At 41.2% G+C, this 23,043-nt stretch overlaps 2 long non-coding RNA genes across 3 annotated transcripts in view; both read right to left on the reverse strand.

The window, feature by feature from the left end:
- Positions 1–1,986: 1,986 nt before the first annotated feature.
- Positions 1,987–7,267, reverse strand: LOC147752449 (uncharacterized). Its single transcript, XR_015314031.1, has 3 exons — positions 6,791–7,267; positions 2,710–2,991; positions 1,987–2,412 (listed from the first exon to the last, which is right to left on the reverse strand). It is a non-coding gene; the product is annotated as an uncharacterized LOC147752449 (long non-coding RNA).
- Positions 7,268–13,263: 5,996 nt separating this feature from the next.
- The window catches only part of LOC111268001 (uncharacterized), a 146,026-nt gene continuing 136,246 nt past the window's right edge, over positions 13,264–23,043 (reverse strand). For both annotated transcript variants that reach the window (XR_015314036.1, XR_015314035.1), the window contains one exon: positions 13,264–13,787. This is a non-coding gene — a long non-coding RNA (uncharacterized LOC111268001). The remainder of the gene's footprint in view (positions 13,788–23,043) is intronic.

Below are 23,043 nucleotides of genomic sequence, written 5' to 3' on the forward strand. Positions count from 1 at the left end.
TGCATAGTAATTGTTATAGGATTATGAATTTTCCATCTTATTCGAATGATGTGCTTCAGATATTTGTGGGGTACGCACGCCCCACATATTCCACATAGAAAATCAAGCTAATACGCTGAGTACACGAACAGTGGCTCACCTAAAATTAATATCGGGACATGGGGGCTGTTATCTAGCGGAGAAAAGTTTACTATCAAGCATCGCAAGAAGATCCACTATCAAGAAATGCCCCTGATGATAGAGGTTCAGGAACTATCTATGTAGGCATTTTCTTTCTTTCTAAGTAGAATATAGGGATATAACTAGCATAACGTGATAAAATACTCATTGTTTCATCTCGTAATTACGATCAAAATTATATCCAAATGCTTTACATTATATAGACTGTATATTATGCAGGTGGTATACACATACTTAGAAATGGAAAGGGTTAATAGCTTGATTTTACCAATGTCACATAGTGGCCTTCCTATTTCGGTGCCTTCGAATGACGATCTGTCTGTGCATCCGAAGCCAAAGTCTTTTTTCCTTAATGAAATTTTTGCCCTTTTACGCATGAAAATGTATGCCATACACAGTTTTTTTTTTAATTACATCGCAAAGTTCTCCACACATTTTATTATAGTGATAATCAATTCTAATTTGCAAATATACTGTGCTTAACTAACTGACTCTCTTTAACCCACACTCTAAGCCCTAACATACGCTGATTCTATTACACAACGACTGAGACGCGGCGTGAATATAAAAAAAAAATACACCGCCACCGATGGCCTATAGTTTCGTGTAGAAACGTTAGAAAAGCCGTCAGCAATGTGCGTATGATCTAGAATTAGAGAGATAACGCGAGACAGGGCATGGGAGAAGAGACAACAATTGACCCTCCACCATGATGAAAGCGGATACTGAAGTTCGCTTCGATATGAAATATTCGCCAGAAAGGAAACAGTCGACAAATTCCGCAGTGGCCACCAAGGGGCAAAGGTTTCTAGCAGACGATAAAGCTGAAAGGCTATGCCCGAATGGCTTTGCTAGCCCTTAAAATGAAACTGTCTGAATCCCAGAATAACTCTTCCTTTTTTTTTCTACTTCTCTATTTCATCTGCTTTACTCTTTTGCCAACTCGGCTGCTCTGTCCCGACGGGACGCTCAGCCTATGCACGCGCCGGTCCAAAATCGTACTGGCTGACGCGAAATAAGAGAACGTTTTGCCTAGAAACATTCACATACGTAAATAAGGCTGGGGTGCTAGGTTAGCGTGTCCGTGAAGCATAGTTATGTGTGAAGCGTACACGTACAGCCACCGACACCTCATAAGCCCGCAAGGGGGCAAGAGCAATTCGGTCGCAAACGTATTCGCTAGATTAATCTTTGTCTTCCAATTATTCTAAAAAATATGCATCGAAAAAAGTTGCTAAAGAACGGCGTACGTTATAGCCAGAAAAAAAAAAATATTTTTGTACGGAAAAAAAGTATGCAAGATGTCACCAACCCATGTGTGATATGTGATAAATGACTACCTATAGGTGAAGTTAATATAAGTAATACTAGCTTTACTCATCTACAGAAGTGTGCAACATTTTTATGGCAACCGAAGAAGATTACTCGACAATATTATTAACGATTAATAATAATCATACAACACAACCGACGTACGATTAGAACATATATCTCTATATATCTAGAAATCGGTTTTGAAAATTGTGTTTGATCTTCCTACACGTAGGCTAAAAGGAGAACATTTTAATAAATAGAAGATGTCCGATTAATCCTTGTGTCATCTTGAGACGCACAAACATTTTTTTTACTGATGTTCAATTTTACTGATATGACCGGGAACAAGTTGAGCAAGCTGGTTCGAAAAAGGTTGAAGAACGTACAACCCATAAAGTTTAATTTTTACACTAAAACACAATTCACTTCGTCAGCAAGCGAACAATGATACTTGCCCCTTATAGCAATGACAAACATTTAAAAACATCGACGTATCGTTCACGCTGTCCATTTATTGAGTTTCTTATACCTATATCGAAGCTAGGATTAGTAGATTAGCTAGATATGACGGAACTTCAACAATACAATGGGTTAGGTCACTGCTACGTGGTCCTGTAGTAACGCGTGTTGATTGTAAGAGATAAACTCCCCCAGCACAATATCACCGCCATGATTTAACACCATTTAAACTGACTCATTCCATACCATAACTGAATAAGAGGAGAAAACAGTGTATGCGAGTTATTTAATGAAGCAATTAAAGCACGGCAACAGCGCGACGTCCTGCATGAGTCTGGCCGAGGGCTTACGCTCGACGACAAGTTGCCATGAGCTTTTCGTGTGTTTTGTCAATGTGCCTTTATTGCAATGTGTTTTCATGGCAAGCGACAAAAAAGCCTTTCGTAAAACGCGTGTATTCTGCAATAAAAATAAGTTCGAAACTAGCAATCTGTTGTAGGCTAGGAAGACATTTCCACAAGACAAAGAATCTTACTATTATGATGAAGTGTGGCACGCCACTTAATTTCGGTATCTTAATATATTTTCGTTAGTATCTCCCTCCTTGCTTACCCACAGTTACAAGTCCTATAGTAACCTTGTAAATCGTTTTGTACCCTTCATAGTCTAACAACACACGCATGTCATTGTTATTGAATATGCGAATATATAGTAGTTAAGATCACGCCGACATTCGTTATGATATGTGGGTCTTACCTTTCTCACTCGCCTTCTTGGTTTCTGTTAACTCCCGCCCGGACGTCAAGGTCGTCCACAATGAGCCACAGCGAAGCAAGTTCAAACTAAAGTAGAGGAAGTTCGTTGAGTGCGACCTTTTGCTCGGATTAAATATTTCCCATTTTATGTCCAGTATCTCTGTTAGGCGTTCCATTAGACGATTATTCCCGTTGTTCACCTCTGGCCGCTCGTTCTCGGCAGCCTGAATCTCGAACAAAGGAACGACGTGGGAACGACCGCACCGGCCTATGGGCTTGTGCACTGGAACATTCCGGCGTAAAGAAAACGGGGGATTTAGTTAAGGATTTTGTTGGATCCCGATAGGATCTGATTAAAGCTGTGAACGTACGTCGCTGTGAATGGCTGCGTGTGTTCGTGTATGTGAAACTGGACTCATCATTTAAGCTATCGCCGGTGAGTGCTGCTTCTATTAGTGACGGAAGCAGCAAGGTGTTGGCAATGCTGGGTATGCTGCATCTTCCAATTAGTTCGTACTGGTGCCCCCTAAATCCATCGACCGGGATGGGGGCGTTAGTACGGGCCTATACTGTTCGTTATGGTTTTTTTGCAGTTGGTGCCACCGTTTATGGTTTTCGTTCTCTTGGTAAATAAAAGCTAGACCTAGATGATGATGGTTTTGCTGGTCCTGGCGGTGTTGCATCTTCAACGAGACAAGTAAGACCATTTGAAGGCACCCAGTTGGTGCAGGTAAAAAAGCTAGCCGTGGCGATGCCACCAAGACTGGTAGGCTCCTTCGCAATGCTCAGAGAAGTGCGAATACTGCAAAGAAGACAACTCCGTTTTACTCTATTCCCTCCATGGCTCAGGAAGAAGAACGCAATCACAATTTGTACAGGCTGCTTGGCCCTTATGCGACAGGGATCGCAAGAAAAGGCTAAGAAGGTCCTGGGGGATCTCTCCTAGTAGTCAGTAGTGAGCGTCTGTGTGAGCCGTAATCTCGCATACACACCTTAAAGAGAAAAATATAAAAGGGAGGAATCTGATGAAAGAAGGAGACAGTTGGTTCAAGATCAGAAACTGCAGCAGGCACGACCAAACCGTTCTGGGTCGACCATATCGACTACACTAAGCCGGCAGCGGGAAACGAAATTAAAGAAGAAAGGCCTTTATCAAAACAGTAATATTCAAAGACCGCCAGGCGGCTGCCATTTGCTTTGTCTTGCCTTTAGCCACCCTAGCCGTTATTTGCTTTTCCTACATGCTTCGAATGTAGACTGGAACAGAGATCCCTACATGTGCTGGAAGCACAGGCAAATCGACGTAGTAAACTGTGCCATCTATACGAATAGGAATACGAAGCGACGCGGTAACCTGCAAGGCTTGCCACCAGTGTCAGGACCGGCCTCAGCCTTCTACTCGATTTTTGCGCCAGCCAACGAAGTTCGGATAGGGTTGGGTCGAGTATGGATTTTCAATTTAATCCCAGACGATGACATTATCTCAAAACTCTTTCTTACTTTTCTAACTGCGAGCCTGCCGTATAGTTCTCTCGCTGTTTGCCTTGATCCACCTTTCCCTCCGACACGACTCGGCGACTCATGGCACCGAATCCGCTGGTGTCATTGTAGTCACCGTAGCTGCCGCAGTTCAATTGCTGCTAACACCGTCAACACCGAAGAACTCCACCCCAGTTGATAACTGGAGATAAGAAGGAAAGAAAACCGGCAAAATGCGTTGTGCTACCCAAAAAAGAAAAGGAAGAAATAGAGCGGGAACGGGAATCAGCAAAGCCGAGTCGCATAGTGTGAATCTCTTGACATGGGGCGACAAATTGATTAGTTATATAGCCGTGCTGCCCCTGTAAGCGCAGAGCAAAACACTGACACACATACGCACACACCCACACCCACATAAATTTACTACTTGCGTCTAGAAACTTGCTAATGTGCCCATTTGTGAAAATCTAAAGAAAACCGATAGTTCGTTCGTTTGTGGACATCAATAACTGTTACGTGAGCCTGATCGCTGCAGGTTTTTGCGGTCGCTCGTTGAACCTATCGCAAAACTTGCCTGCTCAATTCATTTATTCCCTCTCTTATTATCAGATAAGCAACCTTTGGACACTTCTCATATACTATTATTCTTATTATCATCATTTTCACACTCTGAATTATTGCCGCATCGCTAATTTATTCTGATATATCATATATACAGCCCCCAATTGGAAATAATGGATTGCTCCCTTTTTTCTGGCATCCCACCCTATTCTCGGTTCCTTCGGTGCAGGCACGAGCGTTTGACCGAATCACCACCACTGCTATTGCCAGTTAACTACTTTTGAAACTGAACCGAAGCCAAGGCGCGAATGCTACTCCATGAAAACTCCCACTCAGAAAACCACCAGTTCGGATTTGGTGTCCCTTTCGTGCAGGCGCATCTGCTGCTCTGCTTCGCGGCCTGCTGGGTCGAACCGATGTTCTGCCCAACCGTTGCAGTGAATACCTCATTACGGCCTACCCTCTTACTGGTGCGTTTTAGATCTTTGCCACCCTCAATGACTTCTTCCTTGGGACCCGACCCGTCTCAGCTATTTTCCATAACGTCGTACTTCTACCGAATGCTGATATTCTCATTTAGTAGCTCTCTTTGTGCTAAGACCAAACAGTAAAAACAAGAACGGTGAATGAAGAGAACCTTAGTGCCGTTGACTCTGACCTATGTTCTGAGGGAGCTTAAAGCGTAAAAAGAGGTTTGCTAAAAAAAAAAGACAAGAGAGCTAAGCAGCAAAATGTTAGCTTTGCGCTTTTTTACACTAGATACTTCAATATAGCAGGCTTGATTCAAAAGAAAGGAGCTTGTCAGCGAAATTGTGAGGGACAATGTAACCGATATAGGTTTGACGGTGTTTCGAGGTCTTCGCGTGTTCGGGCACACGCCATGAACAGAACTGAGTCTCAGACTCTCCGATAAAAAATGACTTAGAAAGAAAGAACAACGAGAATACAAGTAAGGTAACGAGAAGTTAGCTCGTGAGGTGAATTCCAGAACACGCATGGGGTGAAGAAGGATTCAAACAGGAGGGCTCGACAACAGCATAAATCTATGGGGCAGATTTTGTTAGATCAACTGCATTCAGAGCGTAAAAGGTGATAAGGAAGGGACGATGACAATATCCTAGAGAACATCCTAAAGCGCAAAAAAAGGCTACGGAAGGCTAGCTATCGGCGCCTGTTGAACGACAGTCGAATTAGTTTAAACGCTAATTAGTCGGCCTATAGGTTATATAGAAGCACAATAAATGAGGCAGTAAAGTGAGATTTATGAAGGCAGCTCCAGCCTTCGGTGGTGTAGTAAAACATGAGTAAAACGGGAACGAAAGTAAGTTTTCACTAGATCTCGATTTATCCAGACGCTTTTGACTCGCGTTCATCATCGTACGGCCTCCATTTACTTCGGCGAGGTGAAAAAGGCTCAGTAATGAGAATGAGCTGTTGTCAGCAGCGGGCGAAACTTTACCATCATCAATAGTAGCTTCGAAGCTGCGGCCGTCACCCATGCCAAGGGTTCCCACCTCTATGCGAGCCGCGCTTGTCGCTCCCCAAATACTACGCCTATACTATATTTAAGTATATGTCCGTATGACTGGATGGGCCTGTTTGCGAGAATAGAGTCTATTATAGGCTAAAAGGCTGGCATCCTCCTTTCTTCTTATTGGCATCGGCTACTCTTAGTGGAACCAGTGAGGTACTGGATATCAGGTAATCTGGCCGGCTCCAGGTGCCAACACACAGAGAAGTTCCTCTGCTCTTCTTTATGTTATATATATATGTTTTTCTCATATATATATATAAGAAAAGGAGACATGCGAGAGATAAGCGAACTGAAATCGAAACGAGGCTGGCATCTCACAGCGAAGCCAAGTAACTCACCTCACCAACCGGCTACAACCTCCGGATAGCAAAGCGAGGTAGCCATTACTGTAGCACCCTGAAAAGGCCTCTGTGGTATCAGCCTAGGTAACGGGAAGGAAGTGCAGGGTGTGTGAAAAGAACGCCACAGTAGCGGACGGTAGGCCGCTTTCTATAGGTTAATAATATACCTGTAAAGCAGGTCGAAAGAGCAGGCAAGATCCAGTTAGAGCGCCGCTGACGGGTTCAACAAAACTCGATGTGTTTACGGTGTTATCGCCTCCCAGCGCAGCGCCAGCAACGCTACGCTGAACCAACCTTATACTGTTGGCGCTCTGCTTCAATCTGGTCCTGTCTCGTAACGGCCGTCTCGTTGTCTAAAATGGACTCTTTCGTGTTAAGGCGGGGGTGTATCACAGTGGGTGAACGCGGGTTGCTGTCAAAAAAAGGCAGTAACTAAAAAAGAAAGTCGTGCTAGATAAGAAAAAAGTCAAGGGGAGAACTGCTAGAGAACGAAAGTGAACAGTAGGGGCAAATAGGGCCCGTTAAAGATACTATTAGGTTTAAGGCCGGCGAAAGGCGATGCCAACGAAAATAACCGTATATTGTGCGTGAATTGAAGGCAGTTGGTGTTTTACGATGCGTAAGTCAACAAATATATAGAGGAATATAAACGTTCTTTGCTTCAGCAAGAATAATAAAAATAGTAGTAATATCAATAATGGTAATAATAATAATAATCAAGTTCAGCGTTGCGTAACAAGAACTAAGTATACAAGTACAAGTTGGACGAGGCCATACAATAAGAAAACGTTTACTTGAGGGCACACCGTAGATGCTTATCATTTATGGAACGTGAAAATTAAGTTAGCATCGAAGATCGCTCTCGAGAGGATCAAAAGAAAAAGAAATTTTGCCATCATCATCTGTCTCTGAAAAACACCATTCTGATGAACTGTAAAGTTGTCATAAAAACTAAGCGGTTGATTAAAGACAGACGATACATCGGCTCGTCGCTGTAACTTCTAAACCGGAACCCGGTTGGAACTGACAGCTGTTTCTTACTTACAATGCTGATCGCACCAATATAAAAAACTGATCCGAACGAAATATTACTGGTATATGCTATTAATCAGTGATCACTACCGTGAAGCTGACAGGAAAAGTGCAACTTCTCATTTTCGAATCATGGAACTTCATAGATAACGCAGGTGTACAGACAACATCGCCGTTTGGAAATATTACGCCTTTTTTGACGATACGACTCTCGTCTAACAACAATTTCCGCGGCTACAACAATCAATCGGCCACAAAACATTGTCATAATGTAACCACACGACGGAGAGTTATGGCCAAGTTAGGAAAAATATCCCATTGTCGACGACTGCGTTTTCCACTGTGAAAAACAGTCTCGCGCCTAATCAGTGAAAGGTTCTATGCGACTTATTTACAAGGCTAAAAAGGGCTGATATGCTTGCAGATAAAATTATGGACCTTGCTTTTCGTATAATCGCTATTTCTGTAGGAAGCCTTGTAACACAGTAGCAACAGCACGAGAGAGGCCCCTAGTGTCATCTGACTATATTTCTCACTCGCTTTTTTCGGGGAGCAAACGATTGCCCTCACTACATGCTTAACCGCATCTCTCGACCTGCTCGCAGTACGCTAAAGAGGCTCACAAGCTTGCCAATTCCGAATGTTCAGTTAGGACGTGGGCAGAGACTATCAACCTTTGCCACAGCGCTCCGCGATAACAAAAAAAGAAAGCCTTCATAATTCTTCATCTTTCCATTGGCTTTCTTAGTGTTTAAGTGCGATAAAAACACAAACCTTGTTGGACAGATTAAAACCGGTTAGTAACGCTAAAGGCACTGAACCGTGTATATGATCACCCTGTCCATTATAAGGTACTTTATAATTCGTGTTCACCTATTTCCTACGGGGTCAAGTGTAGTATAGCCACAGCGTTAGAGGTAATACATTAGTCCAACCCCTCACGATGACATATATCATTTCTTGACATGCGCTAGAAGTGTACCTCTTGATGGTCATGTTTATATAATGTAGCCAGAGTTGTTGTGGTTGCAACTTCAATTGGCGACTTTGACTGCTAACTACTAATCTTCAAAATATTGTTTCATAAATCCAGAGATGACCTCGCTAAAGTGTCACTCAAATACGCTGTGTACAAAAAAAAAATTGAATTTTAAGTTGAAGGCAATAAATTAATGCAAGAAATGCAAAACACGTATTGGTAGAACTAACCGTTCGAACCTATGTGGACGATCTCAATAGTTATTCTTTATTTTTTCTCTAAGATAGTTGTTAATTGCCATTGAGCAATTTGCCTCATGGAAGTTTTCCTTGGATTTGTCAAATGCTACGTAAGAATCTGTAGAAGAACAATGTAAACCCTTCGATTGAAGAAAGCCAACTTATTTGTGAAACGGTTGAACATAAGCGATCGAAAGATTGCTGCATAATTTGTTACGTTTTTTAATAAGATCGGAAAAAAATAGTGTATTATGAATTGTTGCTATTCACTAAAACAGTTAATTCCAACAATTTATTGTTGATTCATAAACAACAACTAACAAGTTATTAAAAAAATCCATCGGAATTACTGAATAGCAGGAATAACCATGACAATGCCAGACCACATCCATGATTTCGTTCCACCAGACGCATCTGTGCCGGTCCTTGCAGAGCTCCCTTAATGATGTTCATTTTGTTCCAATGGAAAAATGCAAAAATCATCCCTTGCCAAGAAGCTATAGAGGTTCTTCAGCGATCGAATTATGAACAGAATGACAGAAGGCCGTCAATCAAAATGGCGCATATCTAGTTTAATAATATTATTTTAAAACATAAAAAGATCTAGGTTCGAAGCCAATCGATATCTTTTTCGACAACCCAATATATATGCATCGAACTTATATACACACTAGCAGAGAGCTACAAACGGATCCATACTCCATGTCGAAATGCATTACACGGTAAAGCCAGCCAACCAGGTTGACGTGCTGTCGTCTCCGACATTAGCGCTCAGTGAAGCCCGCCATTACTGGCATTGTTGTAGCTTCTTCGGACTTTGTTCCTTTTTGTCACGATATTATTGCTCCGGTAACATAAGAACTTTGACGAGTGAGGACTTCAACATCTCTGCTTTCTTTCCGATCTTCCTATAATCGCCCGACTTCCCTTGACGTGATAGCGGTCCACCATATCTGCGTGCTCGTGTTCGTCATCGAGAAGTAGGCACCTAGGCTAAAAGGTGGCACTTGCCTGTCTGCAAGGGTGACACACGCTAGATAAAGGGCGAATAACGGTCAGAGGGAGGATAAAGACGAGACGGGAACTGGCTGAATGAGCAAAACATAAGGACACACAAGCTTTCTTTTTCAGGCCGAGGGATGAACGCTGCTGCGAATCGCGCCCGACTTGCGAAGAACTCAGACAGAGAGAAAGAAAAACAATAAGAAGAAGACGACGGGTTCAGTTGTCGACTTTTTGTGGCTCGTCAAGCGTAGACTGCCGTTGACGCTACGGGGGTCCAAGGCAACAGATAGAACGAGGCAGGCATAGAAATATTGCGAGAATGCAAGAGAGCGTACTTTGATCTATGAACGCCGTTAACGGCGGACGGATCGTCGTAGCCGCAGCGGCAGATGCTGTCAACCAAGCAAGCTTAACCAATGGAAGATCTGCAACGGTCGACCTTATGCCATCTATTTATACGTATATTTTCTTGTACCACATGCAAAAATGAGAACACGTATTCACATAGAATTACAGTCAACGAAGAATACCTAATGCTTGCTCCGCCTACAAGCGAATACCAGCTTGTTCATATTGCATGAGACAGAAAGAGGTCCTGATGCTTCGCCCCCATATTAATTCTCAGGTAGCACTCAGTGAATCATGTACTTCATATGATGAAATATGAATGGGATCAGATCTATTGTGAGCGTGAGGAGTTTTCACAGAGAACAGCAGGAAATAGTATCGCGTCTGATTTATCCATATTACTAGAACTTGATGTTCATGCGTGTGTGTATTTTTGTATACACATTTCAATAACATAGAACGGCTCTAGCGCTGCTCCTTCTTCGCAAAAGACATCGAAGGGCGAAAAATCATATCTGAAAACGCAAATTTTCTCCAGTGGGCTAAGGGAGATACAGAATAAAAGTTGAAAGAGGCAAAGGGCAAAGCGAGCGTGGGACAAAGCTCGTGAATAAAATCTAGCTCGTTATCAAACGGAAATAATAATGCACGTAGATTAGCTTTTCTCGAAGCTATAAACGGGAGACAGTTAACTTGGATAGCTACTCGTTTTTACTAATTTCATCTACGTTGCTTCACATCGTTGTCCAGATATATAATGTTGCGAATTAAGCGGCCAAATATGCTGTAATAACACATATGAACCTAAAAAATATTTGAAAAAGCTTCACAGATTAAAGCTCTGGGAATGACCAAAAAAGGCTATCCAGAAAAAAAGGACCCTTCATTACTGTAATGGTTAAAGGCGACACGCAAAGGACACCTAATATCGATAAAAGAAAACCCACCGAAGGACCTAATAAAAAATGCATAGACTTCGAGTTCTACAATGCTGGCATTTCGCAATGGCAAACGGTGATGTTAACGGTTTAGGTAAAAAAGCAAAAAAAAAGTTAAGCGGATCTTGTTAATTTATTGTAGGGACATTTATTTTTGTAATCTTAGATCTAGACATTGTAACTTGAGCAACAAAAACGTTTGAATATTCTAGATTATGTATTTGTTTTAAATAATAGTTAATCGTTGAAAACCAATCTAATCCGAGTCCAGATATAAGTTTCGGTACCTTTGCTGTTGCATAATTCTCAACTTACGAAAATACGTTATACGTTCGGGTGGAAAAACCGATGCTGCTTATATTGGTTTAACCGTCTACCTAATTCTTCCAAAATTATACCTTAACAGATCAAAGCACGTTCGCCAGGATACACACACCTGCCATTGTCTATATATATGTGTCCTGTCTTCGTTGATATAGTATTGGTAATGTTGGTTGCCTATTTCCTTCAGTCTTTCAATTGCTCCATACAGCTCACTTCGTGAGCTCGTACTGGTTGTCCTGGCTCATACAGGCTGTGTACAATTGCGTGATGCCATACTAAAAGAAACGAATAGTGCAGTCGGCGGTAATGTTCCGCGTCATGCTTGCGACAGGTGGGCGGTGGTCCTGGAGGCAACCTGAGATGCCTTTGAGCGAGAAGAGGAGTGAATGTTAGATCAGAGCTAACCCTAAATAAAACAGGACACCCTACAGGGGTGTCCTGCCTTCCCGCCTCTTGCCGCATCTTTTTCAAGACGCGTCGACTAAATGATGCCTAGCAGGCGCCGCCGTCACTCATCGAAGAAACGCCCGTTTTTCTGCTGCATTTGCCCCCTTTTCCTCGCAGTTGGCGCCCAGAAGACAGGAACATCGTGGGTAGCTGGCTCTTGGACCTTAGACTAATTGGCTGTTGGCTCCCTCGATTCTTACAAAAGCCTGTGGATTGGGTAAACCCCTTCCATTCGGCCATCGTACCATGGCGAGAATTGGCGCCTATTCGTGCACACGTGCGGTTAGATATGTATGCCTTTATAAATTGGCAATACATACAAACAAAACGACTTTATCAGTCAGCTACCTTAGACAGTGTATTTCACCAGTCGCGGTGGCCGCAACAGTCGTGCACACTAAGGTTGAGCACACGCCTATAGTTTTTCCGTTCAAGAAGCAAAGACCGCAGAAAAAAATGTAAAGTTAAGGGTATTTTACAATAGAGCATTGGTGCTAGATGTTTCTTGTAGTTTTTAGGACAAGCTAGATTTCAGCTCTCATCAGTCGTCTGTTTATATGCTCTTGAGTAGCTGGTTTGTATCGAAAGAAAGAGACAGAGGCTACTATTTCAATATGGTTAAGCATAGATAGAAATTATTGGAGTTAAGAGAAAAAGGTATTAACTGAGCAAGTAGCTTTATTGGTTGTAAATTTGCGCTGCCTGCAATTTCTTGTCAATGATATTCACCGTCAAACCTACGAGGTTCTGCAGGTTATCATTTTGGATGGGGCTATATTACCGCGATCGGCAGCACCAATGGTTATTGCAAGCTTGTATTGAGTCATCAAATAAGTTCGGGAGGTCCTATGATGTGCTTCATCTTTTCAGTAATTCTTATACATGTATGGAAATGTTATATATCGATTAGGGTTCTTTCCTGATTATAATCATGTGATCATGTGCGGTGGAAAATGAAGTTCTCCCACGGAAGACTCGTGGTTTCAAAATCGACAATTTCCATATTTTGTAGAATAAGAAAAAACAGAGTTATATAGGGTAAATTAACAAATACAGAACTTACAGGCAAACGAAAGCATCTGAGATTTTTTTATACCTGAAGTGGCGCATATCAAAACTTAGCTGCGAGGCGTAAGTTGAACATACTGAGAATACAAAACCAAGTTTCGCAAACATCGGTAAATAGCGAAATATAACTAAAAATAACTAAAAATTTTATCTCTGATGACGCAGGTTTAAATAGCTTAAAATTTGTTTCGGCAGTTTTCGAATCCGGAACTGATCTAGATAGACAGAAGAACTATCGAAGTTAAAGATAAAACACTTGCTTAGCTGTGTCCTTTTATTCAGCACGCGCCAATCGACAAATGTACACTTCGACGTCCATGATGACAAAAAGTTACACCGACAACTTGAATCATTCTGCTTTCGTTGTTTTGTCCACAAACGAATTATATTGAGGTGAGACGGCGATTGCCCATGAATTTACATGACGAGAATGTGACGGAGTTGATACTAATCTCTAATACGCCATTGTGGTTTTTCTGTAACTGAAAAAAAAAACTATCTAATACACAGGGAACGGGACAAAGCAGGCTTATACCTGAGAACAAATAACCGAAACACAGTTCAACCAGGATTAGTTGTTTACAAGGCGCTGACATACAAAAGATGCACAAATAATGATAATTGTTATTATTATTATTGAGTGTACTTATCATTTTTGAAGTGTCGAATTTTATTAGTTTCACATTTTGCTATAATCTAGCTGGACCATGCGTTGATGTCATAGTTACGTGCTGTTTTGAAGTCTTCACGTGCATCCACAGTGTGCATCTTCATTCGGTCGAGCCTGTAAGCAAAAGGTTGACAAATGAAAAACTCCATCGGAATTAGATCTGGCGATAGCAAAAGCAATTTCACAGAATCTAGTTAGCTATAAGAAACCCCTCATTGAAAACGAACGCACAGTTGTGGTGTACTGCACCGGTAGACCACTCTGATAAAAGTACAAAATACTTTTGTACGGCCTCATTAATTACGGCATCACAATGTTTTTCAACACTACGGAACACACTTCGTGGGTAAAGGTTATGTTGAAGAAGATCAGTTCTATATCTTCACCAGCTATTTTGGGGCTGATTGAGCCGTTCATGGTTTACCAAATGGGAATTTTCTATAGAGTTGTGGCGCTCGGCTAAGCTTAGAACGGCGTTATCAGACTGCGTGATTCGCTTAATGGTCTCTAATAAATCTGGGACGGATAGTTACAAGCTATTTCGCAAAATTGCAGACAGCGACCCAAATCCTATACTAACCCATTTTGGTTTATACATTCCCAAGCCTATAAGTGTTATTAGAGGATCTAAAGATGTTCATTATCTATATAACTATTATATAAATTAAAAAATTTGCGTTTCGAAATATCAGCGTCCTCGACAAATGTTTGCCTGCGTTGGTGTAAGCTATCTGCCTGCATTTCTGAGTCACTTGTAATTCAGTCAGGTACTTCTGTGCTTTAACTATGAATCAACTTCTGTCGGAAGTTCAAATCCACTTTTTTCTACGTAGTTTACAACGCCCAAAATGCGATTGTACTGGTGCTCTTGAAGTGTGAAGTTAGCTCATAAACTGTTCTGAAATTACCAAAGGGTTCATTTTTTCCTTTTTTTCATAATATATTAATGTATCATCTATAATAATCATATATAAAAAAATAATTCCAAATTCAGGAAAAATTCTAAAAAAAAAAAATGAAAATAAACATATGTTGATACGAAGTTGGATCTCCTCTTCCTATAGGATCAACTAAAGTTACATTAAAATTACTATCTGGCAATAATATTGTAATTGCCCCAGTCAACACTGATAAAGATAATAAAATTAAAATTGATGTTCGATTGAGACTAAGCTCCATTTGAGCGTTACCTTTTCTGCGCGTTCTGAGCGTTACCTGTTAAAATACGTATCTTTTGTTTCTTGCATTTCCATTTAATATACTTCTCAGAGTATTCGGTAATTTTCTTAAAAAGTTCACTCTAGAAATCGTTTTTATTTTCTATTTTATATTTATTTATATAGATGACAAAATCGGTCACTTATAATAAGAGTTTAAGTTGTACTCGAAGTGGTCTGCTTAACGCCCATGGTAAATAGAGACAACAATTGCGGGAACTGTAGTAAGAGCACCTTTAATTATTTATAGAACCTACGTCATTCAGTAAACGAGAATAAACTTATACTATTGCACAGTTCTAACTGTAGACGAACGTTTGTTTAAAAGTCAGCACTGCTATCTACATAACAATCCCATTGTACGTACAGCTTTTCTAAGCAGTTTCATATTATGCATCCCTTCAAAGTAAAGATCAGAAACCCGTAAACTTACTTGGCCGCAGGCCGCTAAAAATATGATAATGATTATCCGACATGAAGCAAGTTGAATGAACTTAAACCTTTAGCTATTAAATATATTGGTTTGTCATCTTTGGCCGTTCCAACCCACGTTACTTTACAGGCAGCACCCCCAAGATAACGCGTCTGACCTGCTTATTGATACCAGAATTAGCCAAGGCTAGAAAATGTCCCGTTCGTTAGCAGCAGTCCTTGAAATCTCAGTGAAGTGCGATAAAATATCCAGTACAATCATGTGGGGGATAGTCTGTTCCTACGTTGATCTTAGCCATCATAACGTACCTTACTGTGGCACTTCATTAAAAGAGGCCATCTACGAACGTCGGAGGAATACTAATTTGTTATGAGAAACCAAATATACCCCCATATGTAATGGTACATGTACGACGTTTATTTAGTATCAGACGTATGATAAAATTGACGCTTACCGATTGTAAGTATTAAGTCCCAGATTGTTGATTTGGTTCCAACGATCTCGAAGAGCCTCTGAGTAGAGACATTTTTACTCAGTTTAATAGTACATTTAGCTCGATTCTGACTCATCAAACGCGACCGTTTATATTTTTCTAGCAGAAGTGAAATAAATTTGGCTTTAAAATTGATTAATCTCTGTCAGCCAGTATTGGTAGTCTTTGAAAGAAAGTACTTTTAAGTCAGTGGATAATACTGATGCGCTAGTGCGAGATCGGTCCGTTCCAAAGGTAGTGCTTCCCAGACGATTTATTTAACATTTCCACACAAATCTAAACGCAAATACATTCTGATATAAAGAATCTCAACTTACAGTTATAGAATACTTCCAATCTAATGTACAATCTCTGATTAGTACCCTCATGGAGATCGTTGAACACAACTTTCTCGAGGCCTCACTTGTAGCACTCATTCTGCGTGCGAATTTTCTGAATCCGGATAACTTCATCCCTTCAAGTGAGAGCGCCAAATCTTACAGAAAGGTAATGATTTCCATAAAATACATATAAAGCGTAATTCAAAGTTTTACTCCGTTGGAACGCGAGTAATAATATTGAATGTCTGGACAACACCAGTTATGCGTATGTCGAAATTTAAATAAAGTCTGATGACAATTTTTGGGCCGAAAACGCTCTCTGCTCTTGGGGCCAAGAATAGTATTTAACGCGCGTATAAAACTACATTACAGACCTCTAATCGATAATTAAGCAGTGGAGATTAGTACTTTGTTGTTTTTACGCTTGCACTAGATACTATATTATAGTAATTTCCTCAGATCAGGACTGTCGCAAGAAGCACACCGTACGCAGTAGTTTACGACTGATGCCTTCAATTGATATTTCTTTAAGATGGAAAATAGATATGCAAACGAAATCTCTGCGACCCTGATGATGACCAACTGATCAGCGAACTCACCTCTTCATTTACCTCTCTGTAATTGAATGTATAAAGTGAAAACTTCTTGTCAATCCGTCAGACCTGTCAAAAAGATACGTAGAAAAAAAATCCAAATCCATAAATCGTTCTTATGAGCCTGTGATAACACCTTTTCTACAATTATACAATTGACCTTAGTTTTCTGAAAAATCATGCCTGTTATCGACTCTTAGGCTACAGGTCGAACGTTCCTACCATCCGACTTAGAGCTTTCTATGTATCGAAACGACTAAAAGTGGTGACTGAAATATTGATATACAGTAGAATTTTTTAGAGATTTGTATGAGTTTCGGCGGCTCCGTTAAGACTGTCTCAAACTTCTTATAGGCAAGTAAAAGAAGAGAATCAAAAATAAAAAATCTTGTAACCTAAAAAATTTAGTTCTAAGTTGGCTCAGTCGTAGTGGGAATGGAACGCAAGTCAAACACAAACTTTTGAACCCACAAATAAACTAATAACCAAATCACTACCAATATATATTTTATCGGCGTTATTAAGAACGGCTCTCAGAGATCGATACAGACCTATTTTCCTGAAGTCCAATGAGGATAACGAGTGGGGTCCTATGAGAAATAACAGATATGGCGTCATTTGCTTTGCCCTACGTGGGCTCTACCGTAGACTCTGTAGAAAATTTTGATGGACATCATGCCGCCCGTTGACCTTTTGTTTAGAGCATTGACAAATCCATCGAATACGTTTTAAAAGGTCTATAAAGACTGGTATAAGTTATATGACGTAAACATACATACTATCATGTTATAGCATTGTTGAGGTGTTTGTGATTACTATCAACAAAGGTAAATAAAATTTGGTTTTAATGTTTTGGCGTTATCTAGTATGAACTGCTCTTTTGGTTTTATGGATCTAATTAAGAAAAGCTCTCTGGAAGATGCAAGAAAGCACAGATTTCTATTAATCCCTCCAAACCACCTTAAGCCCTATTCCTTACATATAACTTATTGTGACACTATTCAAATTAACAACGTTGCGCTTAAGTGGCTATCAGTTGTCGCAGTTGCATTACGCTGTTTAGCCCTCTAATGCACACTTTTATATTTGTCAAATGTTTCCCCTTTAAACCCAATACAGTAGATCTAGTTTTCTATCCCGTATGCGAGAGAATGTCCACTAACTTCTCCCACAATAAACTTCAACTGCGTTGTACAATTGACCGTCAACATAACACATGTAGAACATGTATTCGACCTTAGGACTACAGAGACATTGCCGAAGATCGAATGTAATTGTAGAATGTTGGAATATCTAACCAAGGAATTTCAATATACCCATCAAGCATGTTGAGCAAAACTGTTGGACATTGAAAAAGCATTGAAGTTTTGATTTTGGCAATGTAACGAAGTACCCCTTATTAAAATAACCTTGCAATTGAAGACTTTTTATAGGATCGCTTCACTATAGCATATGCTGTTCTATAAGAATACATCTTATATGAGCACAATATTTTGGATGCATATTCGTGTACTAAAAATCAGATGTGTACTCCATTTTATCTCTACTAAATCTTGATTAATTTCCACTGAGTGTATCGCACACTTTACATTCGTGTAATAGACATGTGGGATGGAATAAAAGGCATCGACATTACATATGAGTAACTAGCCCCTTTTTTTATTTAGACGTTATAGTTCTCTACGTATAAGTATTTTTTAGACTCATTTTCTCTCCATGGGCTCATATGTAGGTATGTACTTGCATTTGTTTACACTCTCAGCATGATTCTACAGGAAGCCACCGACAAAAACGTCAAAGACGACAGTTTCATCATCAAGAACAACTGCATCAAACGGTCCATATGTCTGCTGGTGTGTATGCACAGGATGGGTAAGTGGCAAGGGTTAATATATTCTCTCCAAAGCGTCGTAGAAGCTACAAAAAAGAGCGCTCGTTCCCATGGGCATCGCTCTACGTAACTAGGGGTCTACAATAGTAGGGGTGAACTCTTACGAGTTGCTTTGGCCCTAAGGCGTATTCGCTGAGGGTCAATATATCATACGATGATTTACGGAACAGGGCGCTTTCACCAACACGAAGAAGAACGACAACTCTGTAGACAGACGATTCGTTTCGTCCTTGAAGAAATTTGCCGTTCGAAGCAATATGGCAATAAAGTAGCGTTGGGTATGAAGCTCAAAGCATTTAAGGAATAATTACAACAAACCGTATCAGGCACTTAGTAGAGGAGATTTTAAACTAAAACCAAGCAGATATATTTTGTTCGCTAGAAGAACGTCGAATTTGTAGGCATTAGCGCGGAGAAATAATTTGTCACCGAATCTGATAAAGGGCTGTTGACCGTTTCAGAGTCGCTTCGTAGGAGCTTGAGTTGTGCAACTAAATATCGGTTTTTGACGCGTTATCCGATAGCTGCTTACCTAGTATAGCTCGGCACAAAGTCTCTCCTTGCTCGTTCATTCACCGTTTAGTCACACACACACACACACGCGCGTAAACACCCACTGATATACACACACACACACCCACCCACACACACAGAAACAAACAGAAATCCATACGATTTCTTTGTGCGCGTTCAACCAATGAGCTAAGTGACGGGAACGAAAAAGATTCTAATTCGAGCTCGGCTGACTGGCTGGCTGGCTGGCTGGCTCCTCCAACTCGGCCCAGTTAGGTTAAGTTCCTAACAAAAGCTTCATCGTTATGTGCGTACTGCTAGGCGGGGTAGCCCGTCCTGAGGACTTTAGCAGCCGCGGATAGCATTTCTCGCACTGTTTTTCCTGGGTATACCAAGTGGAATCGATTTCCCATGAAGACGTCGGTAACGGAAGTAACAGAAGTGATGTCCATCGCTGTCAGAGCTCGCATCCCTTTTCCAACCGATATCAACGACCGCGTGTGTGTGTATGTGCAGACTGCACCCCAACCCCTTGAGGCGATATCTCGCAAGTTGCGTATCTGTCTGACCTTATGTGCTGAGTGTTCCATGCGTTCACTTTGGGGTTATTTGGAGCTTGGTCCGTTGCTAGCAGCGATCGGCCCTTTTCGTGTATTGCCTGTATGGGCTGCACACTTTGCCACGGCCTTTAGTTATTCCTCTCCAATGTGATCCTAAGTCTCATAATACTACGGCACCCACCAGGCTCCTGCTGTTCAGGCCTAAGTGCTTTCATTTTCCTTGCCATTCTTTGCCTCACTCGTGCGCGAACGCGCTCCCAGCGTTTTGCCATTGCACCATGATCAATTAATCCGGGTATGGCTTAGCTTGGCCTTTGGCCCTCTGTTTATCGAAGAACGAGGGACAATGAGAATCCTTCTTTATTGTAGATAGATTGCCTGGAGTAGCATAAGGAGAATATGATTGGTGCTACAAGAGCCTGGCGGTGAAAAAAGGAGGCAGTCACTTTTTCATACGAGTGGCCGAACCATCAGTTTTCTGATACGAGAAATTTGTTGTCGCCACTAGTACTGCAAATATGGATACAACTTCGCCCATAAAAGAAAGGGTCTTCCTCCTTAGTTTCTTTTCACTAATTTCCTTTCCTGGCACTCTGCTGGATCCTGCAATAAATAATCGTAAAAGAATGTGTGCACATTGCCCCTGTGACGCTGGATAATCTACGACTGCGTCTAAATCTCCAGCATATACGATTCATTCATACGATTCACGATAAGCGTATTTCAATATCAAAATTTCCTCATGTGCGTAAACAAAATTCGTTACTCCTTGGCGAAGCCAATATATGGCTCCACCCTAATTAGACGATGCCTTAGGGTTTCCTTGACCTTGTGCTTACTTCCACTGTTTTGCTCATACAGAGCAGAAAAGGCAGGAAAAAACATTCTGAGGATTGACCATCTCCGAAGCTGAAAATAGAGTCCCGTTAGGTAGATGAAGGACAAAAGTTTCTGAGATGGTATGAGAAAGGCGTGCCAATGGCGCGCATTTTTCCATCAAGTGTGTTCCGTTACTTCAGCCTATCGGCGCAAGGCGATGTCAGCGTCTACATCTTCTAACTATATATACAATGATGTGTCCCTGCCTGCTTGTTTACCTCGCGCTATTCTCTCCCTTGGTTTGGCTTTAATATGCTGCCACGTCGTTATCTCTACTCTACTGCAACTAGGCTAAAATCTCGATGCAGGCAAACAAACGCACATATACGCACATATATAGTTTCGGACATAGGCATATATACGGAATATCATTCACAACGGGAGCTTACACCGGAACAAAACGGTCAGGCAGAAATCTCGGAAGCCTGATAAAGATTTAAATCCCATACAAGTGCGTCTCGTTCATACAGATGCGGACACTAGGCACTATATGTTGATAGCTGTCTTTATGTTATCTCTATCTTTTCGCGCACATTCACGAGAAAAAGGGCTCTCGCAATAGAGTCATCGACATGCAAGATGGATGAGGTTCAAGATGTCTCGTACGGGGTGAGGAAAAAAATCGGTGCATATGGAACTTTTGTCAAGAAAGCCAGATGCAAGCGCGCGATAGAAGTTCCGGGAGTTGTTATAATTTTTCATTCACCTTTCAAAAGTTACATATTTTGCAGCGATACCTTCAATTTGAATAACGGCTAACAGACACATTCTATCGGGCAAAACAACTGCAGTTATTTCTTTGAGTATAAAGCAGATATATGCACCTCCTTATATACTATAGAGTACTGCTTCTATCGCTTTGGTCAGGTGATTTTCTTATTGCCCTCTATACTTTAATCGAAACATCCGGCAGTATTCTTCTTCTTACAATAAGCGTTTTTTGGCTTTAAAAAAAACATTTAACTTATTAGTGAAAGCAATGTTGCTATATCTAGTCAATCGAACGAAAAGTTTGCGTGCAACGTTTGACGTCTATGACCTTTTTCCTACATAGTTTTGAGCGAACAAAAGTATGATTTTAGTTACATAGCAACATATTATTATTACCGGTACGTTCCACCACACGAGCTCCCCTTCCACAGCAGGGAAAATGGCACCATTAGTTCTAGCGTGCACGAAACGATTTATAATTACTACTGAGACTACTCGTTGCCGCCATCGCGTTTAATCTTGCTGTCCGTATTTCTCCAAGCTACATAGATTGAGGCCATCACTGTACATGTAATGTAAAGGTAGCCGCTGCCGAGTACATGTCTTTTTCCTCTGCAGCTTTATCCTCTACGAGCTTCGGCCATCTGTTTTCGTGGAGTGGGGATTTGAGTGGCTGGAATAAAGGGACGTTGCTTATTTCTGTCTTCCTGTCGCCCGTGTCCGGGCATCCTGCTACGCAAGGCACGGCACTATTTGCTTTTTCGCCTGCTGCTGCTGCTGCCGCTTTTGTCGCTGTGACCACTGTTTTCTGAGGTGGGGTGACCTTACTTGAGTAGGATACGGCCGCTATTGCTGGTTCTAGCCAAAGCCGATGTAATTAGCCCGGGCTTAGACAGCCCCAAGAAAACAGCAACAGGGAGCGTGAGAGGCAGAGATACAAAAAACGGCACTAACGTAAGAACTACGTTTGAAAGACCATTGACGAATAAACGAGCGAACAATGAGAAGACTTGCTGAGGGTCTAGGGGGTGCGTAACAACTAAACATGAAAGCTTTAGATGCACGTGCTCAGGCCAAAGAGTTATTAGAGATGAGTGAAGGGTGGGAAACATGTAACGGAAAGAATCTTCACGAAAAGAAGATGGTGAAGAGAGAAATCGGCGGAAGTTGGTTGGTAGGATATAGCTCAGGACTCCTTCGACCCAACTACATGGTCTTTTCAACGTAGGAGAGTATAAACATATAAGAAAAACAACTAGCCCTACTAGCATACAATTTGATACGGCGGCAGAATGAAAGCTATCTGTTGCTAATGTAGAGACTTCTGGTGACTTCAATGCCGATGACTTCAATGGAAACGAGTGGCGGTAATAAAGTCAGCAGCTGAAGAAAACAACTATAGAAGCAAGACGCCGAGGCAGTGAGGTTAATATCTACGAGGAAAGGTGTTGAGGAAAATAGAGAACAGAGGTCGCGCAAATTTTAACTAATTTTTATCTTTAAGCGCCTCGCTATTTTTCTGTGTTTGGTATATATTTCCTGTCCTGCTCTGTTCTCTCAATAGATATCATTTATACTTGAAATACTAGAGATACCTGTATTAATAGTTATAGTGTTACTGGTAGCAATTGTCCGCAATTAGCAACTTACATACGTGTTTCGAATTTTACATCAAGTTTAAACTTTGTTAGTTAAACATTGCTGCTTCAGAGGGATAAGTTTTCCTGCAGAAAACGAATCCTGCATTTATTTTTTGGAGT

The sequence above is a fragment of the Varroa jacobsoni genome, unplaced genomic scaffold (assembly GCF_002532875.2).
Source record: "Varroa jacobsoni isolate VJ856 unplaced genomic scaffold, vjacob_1.0 scaffold_1247, whole genome shotgun sequence".
Taxonomy (NCBI): Eukaryota; Metazoa; Arthropoda; class Arachnida; order Mesostigmata; family Varroidae; genus Varroa; species Varroa jacobsoni.